The sequence below is a fragment of the Hyla sarda genome, unplaced genomic scaffold (genome assembly GCF_029499605.1).
Source record: "Hyla sarda isolate aHylSar1 unplaced genomic scaffold, aHylSar1.hap1 scaffold_2757, whole genome shotgun sequence".
Taxonomy (NCBI): domain Eukaryota; kingdom Metazoa; phylum Chordata; class Amphibia; order Anura; family Hylidae; genus Hyla; species Hyla sarda.
In genome coordinates, this window is record NW_026609458.1 from 16,803 (window position 1) to 31,512 (window position 14,710).

Genomic DNA, 14,710 nt, shown 5'->3' on the forward strand with positions numbered 1-14,710 from the left:
GCAGTAGATATACGATGTATACCTACGGCTCAGGGTCAGCTGTTCTCCTGGCTCTGTAGCCCTGAGAACAGCTGATCCCGACATTCACACAGGAGGATCGCAGCGGGTGTCAGGAGGAGTGACATCCCTGGGATCTGTCCCTTACTGCAGGTACTAATACTCCCAACATGGAGCACACTCTGCTCCATAATGGGAGCTGTAGTACCTGCATTAATAGACATATGGCAGCCAGTGTAACTTCTGACACCCGCTGCGATCTGTCTATTAATACAGGTACTACAGCTCCCAGCATGGAGCAGAGTGTACTCCATGTTGGGAGTGGTAGTACTTGTAGTAAAGGGAAGATCACTGCGGGTATCACTCCTGACACCCGCTGCGATCCTCCAGTATAATGTATGAATGCGGCGGCCGCTCTCCTATGGTCCCCTGCACGGCCGTATATATACACATATTCCTATTTCTCACAGAGAGCTGTGATTGGCTGGAACCATCTGGCCAATCACAGCTCTGCGGGAAATATGAATATGTGTATATATACGTGAGTGCAGGGGACCATAGGAGAACAGCCGGCGCATCTATACATTATACAAGAGGATCGCAATGGACCCCAGCAATCTGTCAATTAGTACAGGTAACTACTACTCCCATCATGGAAGAGTGTGTTCCATGCTGGGAGTAGTAGTACTACCTAAAAAATGTTTAAAAAAAAAAGTGAAAAACACGCACACACTACATTTTCATTATTGTCGGCTACATTTTTAGTGCTTTACCCGCTCACATAAATTGATCCCTGTTTAAAAATGAATAAACATTTCATAATAAAAAAGATACATTTCATTAGATACAATTTTTTCCATCACCACTGTATCTTTTTTATTATGATTTTTTTATGATACCCTGCGAAATTTTAATAAAAAAGGTATCTCCATTATCTATTAGGATCGCTAAAGTCCAAAAAAACTAAAAAGATTTACCGAATGTACCCGAATACCGAATGTATCCGAAAAAAACAACACGAATACCCGAATACCGAATGTATCCGAAAAATCTAAACCGAAAATATTGCCGAACCGAAATTTTTTTCCAAAACGAAAAAACGAAACGAAATTAAACGAAAATTTTTCTAGTGCACAAGTCTATCCATTAGTGCAATGGATGGCTGGAAGCATTTGTCTTTGCCTTTGCAATACCACAGAAGCAATGCATGGTCAATGTACAGCAATGACACACCTGTGTGAACAGCCAGGAGACCCCCCCCCCCCCCATGTTATGTTACATAGTTACATAGTTAGTACGGTCGAAAAAAGACATATGTCCATCAAGTTCAACCAGGGAATTAAGGGGTAGGGGTGTGGCGCGATATTGGGGAAGGGATGAGATTTTATATTTCTTCATAAGCATTAATCTTATTTTGTCAATTAGGAACATTCAGCACCCACCCGCTATCAAGGCAGCTGCCTATCATGTCATGCCCTACCTGCACAGGTGTGCTGGCTACTCAAATGATCCAATTAAGGAGGCCATTTAGTCAGCAGCAGCAGAAGTCCTGTGCCTGGACGCTCCAACAGCGGCCAGACACAAGCAGAAGCAGCAGAAGCAGCAGCAGCAGCACCACCTTTTGTTTTTTGGCTGCAGCAGCAAGGCCCACAGGGCTGGCTAGCTGGCTAGCCAGCAAGCAGGTAGCAATGAAAGTAGGAATCTTTCTTTTTAACCCTGTAAGGGGGTGGTGCACTGTACCCGAAGATACTGCCATATCGGGTCAATGCATAGGGCGACGGAAGCAAGCTTCGAAATCGGCCCCCGTTCTCAAAAATCCATTTAATATATGGTCCCCAGATAGGGGACGTATCAGATATTAAACTGATAAGAACAGATACTACACTTGATCTTAGCCAAAAGGCCGAGAAGCGATAACCGTGAAAGGGGCGGGCCCAACAAGGTCCCCTTCATGGGCACTATCACTGCTTGCTGTCAGGGAGGCTGCCAGACAATTTTCCATGCACACTCTGGGCTGGGGGGCAGTCAACCACCAGTACACACAGCAGAACCTAAACCCATACCATTATTGCTAAGCAGCAAGACAGGGGCCCATTGCACTCCCACGGGGCCTTTTTAAATGCAATCCATAACCCGGATTTGCCAGGAACCCTTCTTACTCCTCCTACTTGCATGTGACACTGGGCTTAGGATCTGCATAGGAAACACACACACAAGCACACACCTACCTTTGTTGCCTGCAGATGCCTCCTTGGCTGTCCCCAAACGGTATCAAACCAACACCCACGGGAAGCTGTAAGCATAGAGGACATGCCTGCACCCCATTGGACTTACCTGTGTGGGTTAAATCCGGGTTATTTGACAACCTATGGCGGTGATGGTTCTGCTCAGGCAGAGCAGTGCTGATGCTCCTCATAAAGCTGTCGCTGCTGTGAAGGTTCTAGGTGACATCACAAATCCCTATGGTTACATACACAACAAAGCTGGGTTGTTGTTGTTTACACTCTGCAAGGCCTGTGGAAGTGAGTGACATCATAGCACTGTAGTTCTGAGGGTTCTAGATGGATGCAACAATCTCCTGTTGCTTCTATGAAGGCCATAATAGACGACATCACCAAACAGCTCCATAGTCACATACACAGCAAAGGAGAGATGTTGTTTACACCTAGTGATGTCAGTGGTATTGAGTGACATCACAGCACAGTGCTAAGGCTCCTGGGCCTGGACACAGCAGCGGCTGCAATATCTCAACGGAGAATACGTTTATATATATGTGTGTGTGTGCGCGTATATATATATATATATATATATATATATATATATATATTCTCCGCCGAAATCACTTTTAAACCCATTTCCACCTTTTTTTCCCTTCTCTTCCTCTTACTTTTTTTTCACGTTTTTTTACGTTTTTCTCCTTTTCGCCTCTTTTCTGGGCGTATTATTCTTCTTTTTCTTCTTTTTTTTCGTCTAATGCATACCCCATCAGTGCAGCAATGCTTATTCAATACCGCCAGCAGATGGAGACACTGGGGGATAATTTTCTAAGGATTTATACTGATTTTTCCTGTCTGAATTTGTCGCACAGAAAGTTGCAGGCCAAATATGTGTGACATTTCTGCGACTTTAGCTTCTAGAGCATTTTTACAACATTATACATAGGTGCTGAATACATAAAAAGCGACTGTTCAGCGACAGACAAGTCGCATCGGCTGAAAGTAGGCCAGAATGTCAGTCCATGTTGGAGCAGGTTTAGATACAGTCTAAAGTATAGATCTCAAAGTCTGTGCACAGAATTTAGCAAGGGCCTCGCACCTTCTGATGCATCAGGTAGGTGCACAATAGCATAGCCTAACCCTCTGTACTTTGGTCTATATTGATGCGGGACATAGACAGCCAGCTGATGACCAATCCATTAGTGCAATGGATGGCTGGAAGCATTTGTCTTTGCCTTTGCAATACCACAGAAGCAATGCATGGTCAATGTACAGCAATGACACACCTGTGTGAACAGCCAGGAGACCCCCCCCCCCCCCCCCCCCCCCATGTTATGTTACATAGTTACATAGTTAGTACGGTCGAAAAAAGACATATGTCCATCAAGTTCAACCAGGGAATTAAGGGGTAGGGGTGTGGCGCGATATTGGGGAAGGGATGAGATTTTATATTTCTTCATAAGCATTAATCTTATTTTGTCAATTAGGAACATTCAGCACCCACCCGCTATCAAGGCAGCTGCCTATCATGTCATGCCCTACCTGCACAGGTGTGCTGGCTACTCAAATGATCCAATTAAGGAGGCCATTTAGTCAGCAGCAGCAGAAGTCCTGTGCCTGGACGCTCCAACAGCGGCCAGACACAAGCAGAAGCAGCAGAAGCAGCAGCAGCAGCACCACCTTTTGTTTTTTGGCTGCAGCAGCAAGGCCCACAGGGCTGGCTAGCTGGCTAGCCAGCAAGCAGGTAGCAATGAAAGTAGGAATCTTTCTTTTTAACCCTGTAAGGGGGTGGTGCACTGTACCCGAAGATACTGCCATATCGGGTCAATGCATAGGGCGACGGAAGCAAGCTTCGAAATCGGCCCCCGTTCTCAAAAATCCATTTAATATATGGTCCCCAGATAGGGGACGTATCAGATATTAAACTGATAAGAACAGATACTACACTTGATCTTAGCCAAAAGGCCGAGAAGCGATAACCGTGAAAGGGGCGGGCCCAACAAGGTCCCCTTCATGGGCACTATCACTGCTTGCTGTCAGGGAGGCTGCCAGACAATTTTCCATGCACACTCTGGGCTGGGGGGCAGTCAACCACCAGTACACACAGCAGAACCTAAACCCATACCATTATTGCTAAGCAGCAAGACAGGGGCCCATTGCACTCCCACGGGGCCTTTTTAAATGCAATCCATAACCCGGATTTGCCAGGAACCCTTCTTACTCCTCCTACTTGCATGTGACACTGGGCTTAGGATCTGCATAGGAAACACACACACAAGCACACACCTACCTTTGTTGCCTGCAGATGCCTCCTTGGCTGTCCCCAAACGGTATCAAACCAACACCCACGGGAAGCTGTAAGCATAGAGGACATGCCTGCACCCCATTGGACTTACCTGTGTGGGTTAAATCCGGGTTATTTGACAACCTATGGCGGTGATGGTTCTGCTCAGGCAGAGCAGTGCTGATGCTCCTCATAAAGCTGTCGCTGCTGTGAAGGTTCTAGGTGACATCACAAATCCCTATGGTTACATACACAACAAAGCTGGGTTGTTGTTGTTTACACTCTGCAAGGCCTGTGGAAGTGAGTGACATCATAGCACTGTAGTTCTGAGGGTTCTAGATGGATGCAACAATCTCCTGTTGCTTCTATGAAGGCCATAATAGACGACATCACCAAACAGCTCCATAGTCACATACACAGCAAAGGAGAGATGTTGTTTACACCTAGTGATGTCAGTGGTATTGAGTGACATCACAGCACAGTGCTAAGGCTCCTGGGCCTGGACACAGCAGCGGCTGCAATATCTCAACGGAGAATACGTTTATATATATGTGTGTGTGTGCGCGTATATATATATATATATATATATATATATATATATATATATATATTCTCCGCCGAAATCACTTTTAAACCCATTTCCACCTTTTTTTCCCTTCTCTTCCTCTTACTTTTTTTTCACGTTTTTTTACGTTTTTCTCCTTTTCGCCTCTTTTCTGGGCGTATTATTCTTCTTTTTCTTCTTTTTTTTCGTCTAATGCATACCCCATCAGTGCAGCAATGCTTATTCAATACCGCCAGCAGATGGAGACACTGGGGGATAATTTTCTAAGGATTTATACTGATTTTTCCTGTCTGAATTTGTCGCACAGAAAGTTGCAGGCCAAATATGTGTGACATTTCTGCGACTTTAGCTTCTAGAGCATTTTTACAACATTATACATAGGTGCTGAATACATAAAAAGCGACTGTTCAGCGACAGACAAGTCGCATCGGCTGAAAGTAGGCCAGAATGTCAGTCCATGTTGGAGCAGGTTTAGATACAGTCTAAAGCATAGATCTCAAAGTCTGTGCACAGAATTTAGCAAGGGCCTCGCACCTTCTGATGCATCAGGTAGGTGCACAATAGCATAGCCTAACCCTCTGTACTTTGGTCTATATTGATGCGGGACATAGACAGCCAGCTGATGACCAATCCATTAGTGCAATGGATGGCTGGAAGCATTTGTCTTTGCCTTTGCAATACCACAGAAGCAATGCATGGTCAATGTACAGCAATGACACACCTGTGTGAACAGCCAGGAGACCCCCCCCCCCCCCCATGTTATGTTACATAGTTACATAGTTAGTACGGTCGAAAAAAGACATATGTCCATCAAGTTCAACCAGGGAATTAAGGGGTAGGGGTGTGGCGCGATATTGGGGAAGGGATGAGATTTTATATTTCTTCATAAGCATTAATCTTATTTTGTCAATTAGGAACATTCAGCACCCACCCGCTATCAAGGCAGCTGCCTATCATGTCATGCCCTACCTGCACAGGTGTGCTGGCTACTCAAATGATCCAATTAACCCCTTAAGGACACATGACGTACTGGAACGTCATGTGTCCACTCCCGATCTATAACGCGGGGCCACGGCGTGGCCCCGCGTCATAGCGGGTCGGGCCCGGCCTCTAACAACGGCCGGGACCCGTGGCTAATAGCGCGCGGCATTGATCGCTGTGCCGCGCGCTATTAACCCTTTAGACGCGGCGTTCAAAGTTGAACGCCGCGTCTAAAGTGAAACCGAAAGCATCCCGGCTAGCTCAGTGGGCTGTTCGGGATAGCCGCGGTGAAATCGCGGCATCCCGAACAGCTGACAGGACAGCGGGAGGGCCCCTTCCTGCCTCCTCGCTGTCCGATCGCCGAATGACTGCTCAGTGCCTGAGATCCAGGCATGAGCAGTCATCCGGCAGAATCGTTGATCACTGGTTTCTTATGAGAAACCAGTGATCAACATAGAAGATCAGTGTGTGCAGTGTTATAGGTCCCTATGGGACCTATAACACTGCAAAAAAAAAGTGAAAAAAAAAAGTGAATAAAGATCATTTAACTCCTCCCCTATTAAAAGTTTGAATCACCCCCCTTTTCCAATAAAAAAAAAAACACAGTGTAAATAAAAATAAAAATAAACATATGTGGTATCACCGCGTGCGGAAATGTCCGAATTATAAAAATATATCATTAATTAAACCGCTCGGTCAATGGCGTGCGCGCAAAAAAATTCCAAAGTCCAAAATAGTGCATTTTTGGTCACTTTTTATATCATTTAAAAATGAATAAAAAGTGATCAATAAGTCCTATCAATGCAAAAATGGTACCGTTAAAAACTTCAGATCACGGCGCAAAAAATGAGCCCTCATACCGCCCCATACACGGAAAAATAAAAAAGTTATAGGGGTCAGAAGATGACAATTTTAAACGTATTAATTTTCCTGCATGTAGTTATGATTTTTTCCAGAAGTCCGACAAAATCAAACCTATATAAGTAGGGTATCATTTTAATCGTATGGACCTACAGAATACATATCAGGTGTCATTTTTACCGAAAAATGTACTACGTAGAAACGGAAGCCCCCAAAAGTTACAAAACAGCGTGTTTTTTTTCAATTTTGTCGCACAATGATTTTTTTTCCCGCTTCACCATAGATTTTTAGGCAAAATGACTGACGTCATTACAAAGTAGAATTGGTGGCGCAAAAAATAAGCCATCATATGGATTTTTAGGTGTAAATTTGAAAGAGTTATGATTTTTTAAAGGCAAGGAGCAAAAAACGAAAATGCAAAAACGGAAAAACCTCCGGTCCTTAAGGGGTTAAGGAGGCCATTTAGTCAGCAGCAGCAGAAGTCCTGTGCCTGGACGCTCCAACAGCGGCCAGACACAAGCAGAAGCAGCAGAAGCAGCAGCACCACCTTTTGTTTTTTGGCTGCAGCAGCAAGGCCCACAGGGCTGGCTAGCTGGCTAGCCAGCAAGCAGGTAGCAATGAAAGTAGGAATCTTTCTTTTTAACCCTGTAAGGGGGTGGTGCACTGTACCCGAAGATACTGCCATATCGGGTCAATGCATAGGGCGACGGAAGCAAGCTTCGAAATCGGCCCCCGTTCTCAAAAATCCATTTAATATATGGTCCCCAGATAGGGGACGTATCAGATATTAAACTGATAAGAACAGATTTTTTTTTTTTTTTTTTTTTTTTTAAACCCTCAGATAAGGGATGAAAGTACTCAAAACAATACTTTCAAAACTGGCATTACAAACTTTCTGTAACACACAACCCTCTCATCATCGGGAACTTTATTTATAATCAAAAACAGACAAAATTACAAGTACATGAAAAACATCAAGATAAATCAACAGAATGAATCCATTTTTTCGTTTTCCAAATACCCTCCGCATCAATCCCACCCCTCCTAGCATCCCACAAATAACACAAATAAAGCTTTCCTAACACCATCCTCACACTATTATTTACACTTATTTCCTTTCTCAAAAACAAATAAACATTCCGAACATCCCATAAGACTTCTTTAATACACGACAACAATAACCACAACACTCTTTCATTCTGACCACCACTCACACATAATCCAAACATCATCATTTCATAATACAAAAATTCCACACCTGTTAATTCCTTGCACAAAGGCCCAAGTTTTCTCACAACCTCACGAGCATACTTACAATTCCAAAAAAGATGAATAACACTTTCAAAACCATTACAATTCTCCCTAGGACACACATCACATCTCACCAAACCCCTTGCTTTCTGAAACTCTCTCACTGGCAACACCCCATGCAAACTTTGCCATACAATCTCCTTTTGCTTATTAGACATACCATCCATCCTCACTTTCTTCCAAACTTTTTCCACATCCGCTCCTCTCACAGAATTAATATTACATACAACCTCTTTACTCTCAATCATTTTCATCAACAAACGTTTATTCTTCAAAACACTCACCTCTTCTTCTATCAACTCAAATTTCTCCAAAAACCTCACAACCCACTCATACCATTTAGGAACCTCAAAAGCAATAGGCCTATTCAAATCCCTCTCACACCACTTCAACCTGACAAAAAATCTACCAGCCAGAAATCTTGTCATACAGGACACCTTTCTATCACTCCCAATAATAGCTAAAATAAAAACTAAAATATTCACTCCAAAGTACACCTCCAAATTTGGAAAACTCATACCACCCTTCTTCCAATTTTTCACCACTATTTCTCTCCTCAACCTCTCAACTTTAGAACCCCAAAAAAAGACAAACAGAACCCTGTTCAAGCTCCTCAAACCCATATAATGGGGAGGAAAAATCATAGCAACATACAGAAAAATTGGTAACACAACACTTTTAATAACTACAATCTTCCCAATGAAGGAAAGACTTCTCAAACTCCAATAATTTAGACGCAACTCCACCTTCTTTTTCGCCTCCTCCCAACTCTCTTTCCCATCCAAATCGTCACTAAACTTAATCCCCAACACTTTAATAGACCCCTCCACAACATTCACCCCAACATCTCTACTTAATCTACTCTCACCAAAACACTTACATTCACTCTTTAACCAATTAACCTTAAAAGCAGATGCACCACAAAAAATAGACACTAAAAGTTTCACCCTCCTCACAGCGGACTCAGAATCACACAGGACACATACATCATCCATATAAGCATTAACTTTAAACTCCCTTCCATCACTACCAGGAATGCGTACACCTCTCACTATCTTATCCCTCCTAATCATACATACCAGAGGCTCAATAGCACATATAAATGCCACTGGTGATAAAGGACACCCCTGCCTAACCCCTGAGAACACATTCACTCTTCTCCCCACACATCCATTAACAAGCATCCTACTATATATTTTGTCATACAAACTCCTAACTCTCCACACAAAGTCACTCGGAAAACCCATACGCAACAACACCCTGAACAAGAAACTATGAGACAGCCTATCATACGCTTTTTCAAAATCTAATGACAACAAACACACATCTTGCTTCCTACTCTTACAATCCCACAAACAATCTCTCAACAAACACAAACTCTCCTGTATACGACGTCCAGGCACAGCACAAAACTGATCATCACCCACCACGCTTTCAACAACATCTCTCATCCGATTGGCAATAATTTTCGCATAGATCTTATAATCACAATTAAGTAATGTAATTGGACGCCAATTCTTTAAACTTTTTAAATCCCCTTTTTTCGGAATCAGCACAACCACACCCCCACGCATACTCTCCGCAACCTCCATATTCTCCCACATAAACTGACACACTTCAACTACATCCTTCCCCACCACATTCCATAACAACCGATAAAATTCCACAGGCAAACCATCCTCACCTGGAGTCTTATTTGCTGACATTTTCTGCACTACATCCCAAACTTCCTCACTTGATATACCACGCATAACAAAAGCCTGCTCAGCCTCTCCAAGTTTCCTTTCCAACACACTCAATACCTCATTCTCCAAATTCTCATCCCTCCACTTCTCTCCATACAATTCTTCATAAAAAACTGCAACTTCCTCACTCACACCATCACCAGACACAACACTACCATCCTCTTTCACAATCACATCAATAACCGGCTTTTTTGAAAAAACTTTTTTGAAAAAATAACGTGAACATTTTTCATCATGTTCCCTCTTATCTAATTTAGCTCTATACATAATACTCCTCCCTTTCTCCAACACAAACTCATTAATGTCCCTTTTAACACTCACAATTTCATTCTGAACATCCACACCACAGTCTCTCAATCTATACAAAAAGGATAGACGGGCATTTAACTTAACATATTGTTCCCTCTTAATAGCAGCAATTTTATAACCAAAAGACCTAAAAAAGGATTTTGTTTTCTTTTTAACCCATTCCCACCACAAAATAATGTTATCAAACTCACTTTTCCTTTCACGCCATTTTTTATATATGCATTCATACTGGTCTCTCACATCCACACTATCTAAATGTTTAATATTCATCTTCCACAAACCTCTCCCATACACAGCATTCTGACCCACATCAATCTCACACAGCAAAGACTCATGGTCCGAATAACAAACAGACCTCTGTCTGTAACTTAATGCATTAACATTCTCAGACAAAAAACAATAATCTAACTTAGAGTGAACATTCCCCCTATCTGCATGATAAGTGCATAAATTAGGACTAACTTTGCATAAATCCTGAATATCTTTAAACCTAAAATCTGAAACTAACTCAAATAATTTTCTTCCTGATATATCAAATGCTTTCTTACATAAGTCCACATTCATATCTCCAACTAAAATAATAGGTATTTTACCTTGAACATAAAATTTTAATTTCTCAAACAAATTTTTTCTTTCATTTTTGCATGCAGAAGCATACACATTTATAACACGAAACATAATACCTTTATAACATAAATTAACAGAAATACACCTACCAGGCTCAATAACTAAATAACTTTCAACAGAAATTTCAGGTGATTTAATTAAAACACCCACACCATCATTCTTATTCACTGAACTCCCAGACCACACACACCGACTATACACCCATTCATCCTGACTTACTGCGAACTCAATACCACATTCCTGCAAACAGAAAATTGAAGCATTCTCTTGTGCTAAAAAACTTAAAATAGCAGCTCTCCTAGCCTTATTTTTAAATACTCTCACATTTTGAGAACAAATAATAATGCTCATAACTATATACAAACACAAAGCAGGTATAACATAACCATTAGAAAATAGGTGATTCACTACCTGATATCATTTGCATATCAAGTCCCGGCAAACCTATTGAGAACACATAGTAAAACACAAAGCAGGTATAACAAAGTCATTAGAAAACAGGTGCTTCACCACCTGATAACATTTCATATCAAGTCCCGGCATATCTATTCACCACTTTCAGCAGTCTCCATAATGTCCGTTTCCAGCACTTCAAATGTGTTCCTGGTTTCTGGCGCCAAATTCGTACTCTCCTCACCACGTCTTTTTTTGGCGGACTTCCCACCATGCACCAGCTTGAAGCCATCATTATTTTCATCCTGGACATTATGTTTCCCACCACCCTCCCTGTTACACAAACTAGTCTCTCCAGAGGACTGAAACTCCTCTATGTTAGCAGGATCAGAGGGATGAACAGATTCAGCTGTGTGAACAGGGCTCTGCACTCCCTCAATCACCTCCTCCAGCTTCCTAAAGGCATCAGCCACCGCAACTTGTACATCCACAGGTTTCTGAGGAATAACTTTCAGTTTTTGAGGGGCCAACTTCCTCACAATTTCCTCCCCTCTTGCAGCACTTGCATAGCTTGGTCTTTTTGTACCAGGACAGTCTTTATAAACATGCCCTTCCTCACGGCACAGGTCACATTTTTTTGTGTTGGGGCAACTCCCCGCATGGTGACCAGTACCATTACAGTTCCGGCACACCTGTCCCTTAAGGCAGCTCTCTTTCACGTGGCCAAAAGAAAAACAATTGCGGCAATAATAAGGCTGTCCAGCATAGGATAAATATCCCCTATGTCCAGCAACTGAAAAACTAGCTGGGGGATGTTTAAAGCCACCAACACAACTGGGATCCACTTTCAGTTTCACAACAAATTTATATTTGCAATTAAAGATTCCCAGTACATTGGTCTGTTTTTCACCTCCACGCACAGAGTCACAATATTGGCGCAGAAAACTTTCAATTATAGCCACATCCGTGAAAGGGTTATAAACATGCACAAGGACAGTTTTTTCTTGAAACCCAAACAAAGGAGTAATCTTCACTCCCTCCATCATGGGGTCCTTGCTGAAATTTCTCAAACGTTCATAAACATCAAGGCACCTACCTTCCTGCTCAAAGGTGACCTCATAAGAACCCTTGCGAGGAGCCTCATTAACGCTGAATATTTCTGACTTGTCCACTCCAAGCTTCAGCATGATGATGTCCCGAACCAGGTAAACAACATTGTTCTTCACAGCACTTCCGGGATCCACCTCCAAACGAATGGTATTCTTCAGACCAGCCATCTCTCCAGGCAGAACTGTCGGCACGAAACCACAGAAAGAGAATCCCTTCCAGCAAACTGGGTAAACCCAGAGATCGCACCCTCAGGCGAGACCAAGGCAACTGCACTTGATCTTAGCCAAAAGGCCGAGAAGCGATAACCGTGAAAGGGGCGGGCCCAACAAGGTCCCCTTCATGGGCACTATCACTGCTTGCTGTCAGGGAGGCTGCCAGACAATTTTCCATGCACACTCTGGGCTGGGGGGCAGTCAACCACCAGTACACACAGCAGAACCTAAACCCATACCATTATTGCTAAGCAGCAAGACAGGGGCCCATTGCACTCCCACGGGGCCTTTTTAAATGCAATCCATAACCCGGATTTGCCAGGAACCCTTCTTACTCCTCCTACTTGCATGTGACACTGGGCTTAGGATCTGCATAGGAAACACACACACAAGCACACACCTACCTTTGTTGCCTGCAGATGCCTCCTTGGCTGTCCCCAAACGGTATCAAACCAACACCCACGGGAAGCTGTAAGCATAGAGGACATGCCTGCACCCCATTGGACTTACCTGTGTGGGTTAAATCCGGGTTATTTGACAACCTATGGCGGTGATGGTTCTGCTCAGGCAGAGCAGTGCTGATGCTCCTCATAAAGCTGTCGCTGCTGTGAAGGTTCTAGGTGACATCACAAATCCCTATGGTTACATACACAACAAAGCTGGGTTGTTGTTGTTTACACTCTGCAAGGCCTGTGGAAGTGAGTGACATCATAGCACTGTAGTTCTGAGGGTTCTAGATGGATGCAACAATCTCCTGTTGCTTCTATGAAGGCCATAATAGACGACATCACCAAACAGCTCCATAGTCACATACACAGCAAAGGAGAGATGTTGTTTACACCTAGTGATGTCAGTGGTATTGAGTGACATCACAGCACAGTGCTAAGGCTCCTGGGCCTGGACACAGCAGCGGCTGCAATATCTCAACAGAGAATACGTTTATATATATGTGTGTGTGTGCGCGTATATATATATATATATATATATATATATATATATATATATATATATTTCTCCGCCGAAATCACTTTTAAACCCATTTCCACCTTTTTTTCCCTTCTCTTCCTCTTACTTTTTTTTCACGTTTTTTTACGTTTTTCTCCTTTTCGCCTCTTTTCTGGGCGTATTATTCTTCTTTTTCTTCTTTTTTTTCGTCTAATGCATACCCCATCAGTGCAGCAATGCTTATTCAATACCGCCAGCAGATGGAGACACTGGGGGATAATTTTCTAAGGATTTATACTGATTTTTCCTGTCTGAATTTGTCGCACAGAAAGTTGCAGGCCAAATATGTGTGACATTTCTGCGACTTTAGCTTCTAGAGCATTTTTACAACATTATACATAGGTGCTGAATACATAAAAAGCGACTGTTCAGCGACAGACAAGTCGCATCGGCTGAAAGTAGGCCAGAATGTCAGTCCATGTTGGAGCAGGTTTAGATACAGTCTAAAGTATAGATCTCAAAGTCTGTGCACAGAATTTAGCAAGGGCCTCGCACCTTCTGATGCATCAGGTAGGTGCACAATAGCATAGCCTAACCCTCTGTACTTTGGTCTATATTGATGCGGGACATAGACAGCCAGCTGATGACCAATCCATTAGTGCAATGGATGGCTGGAAGCATTTGTCTTTGCCTTTGCAATACCACAGAAGCAATGCATGGTCAATGTACAGCAATGACACACCTGTGTGAACAGCCAGGAGACCCCCCCCCCCCCCCCCCCCATGTTATGTTACATAGTTACATAGTTAGTACGGTCGAAAAAAGACATATGTCCATCAAGTTCAACCAGGGAATTAAGGGGTAGGGGTGTGGCGCGATATTGGGGAAGGGATGAGATTTTATATTTCTTCATAAGCATTAATCTTATTTTGTCAATTAGGAACATTCAGCACCCACCCGCTATCAAGGCAGCTGCCTATCATGTCATGCCCTACCTGCACAGGTGTGCTGGCTACTCAAATGATCCAATTAAGGAGGCCATTTAGTCAGCAGCAGCAGAAGTCCTGTGCCTGGACGCTCCAACAGGGGCCAGACACAAGCAGAAGCAGCAGAAGCAGCAGCAGCAGCACCACCTTTTGTTTTTTGGCTGCAGC

At 43.1% G+C, this 14,710-nt stretch overlaps 3 non-coding genes across 3 annotated transcripts; all 3 read right to left on the reverse strand.

The window, feature by feature from the left end:
* Positions 1-1,721: 1,721 nt before the first annotated feature.
* On the reverse strand, positions 1,722-1,912 carry LOC130325804 (U2 spliceosomal RNA). The gene has a single exon (XR_008870549.1). It is a non-coding gene; the product is annotated as a U2 spliceosomal RNA (small nuclear RNA).
* A 2,087-nt stretch (positions 1,913-3,999) lies between these two features.
* On the reverse strand, positions 4,000-4,190 carry LOC130325795 (U2 spliceosomal RNA). Its single transcript, XR_008870544.1, has one exon. It is a non-coding gene; the product is annotated as a U2 spliceosomal RNA (small nuclear RNA).
* Positions 4,191-7,557: 3,367 nt separating this feature from the next.
* Positions 7,558-7,754, reverse strand: LOC130325796 (U2 spliceosomal RNA). Its single transcript, XR_008870545.1, has one exon. It is a non-coding gene; the product is annotated as a U2 spliceosomal RNA (small nuclear RNA).
* Positions 7,755-14,710: the final 6,956 nt, after the last annotated feature.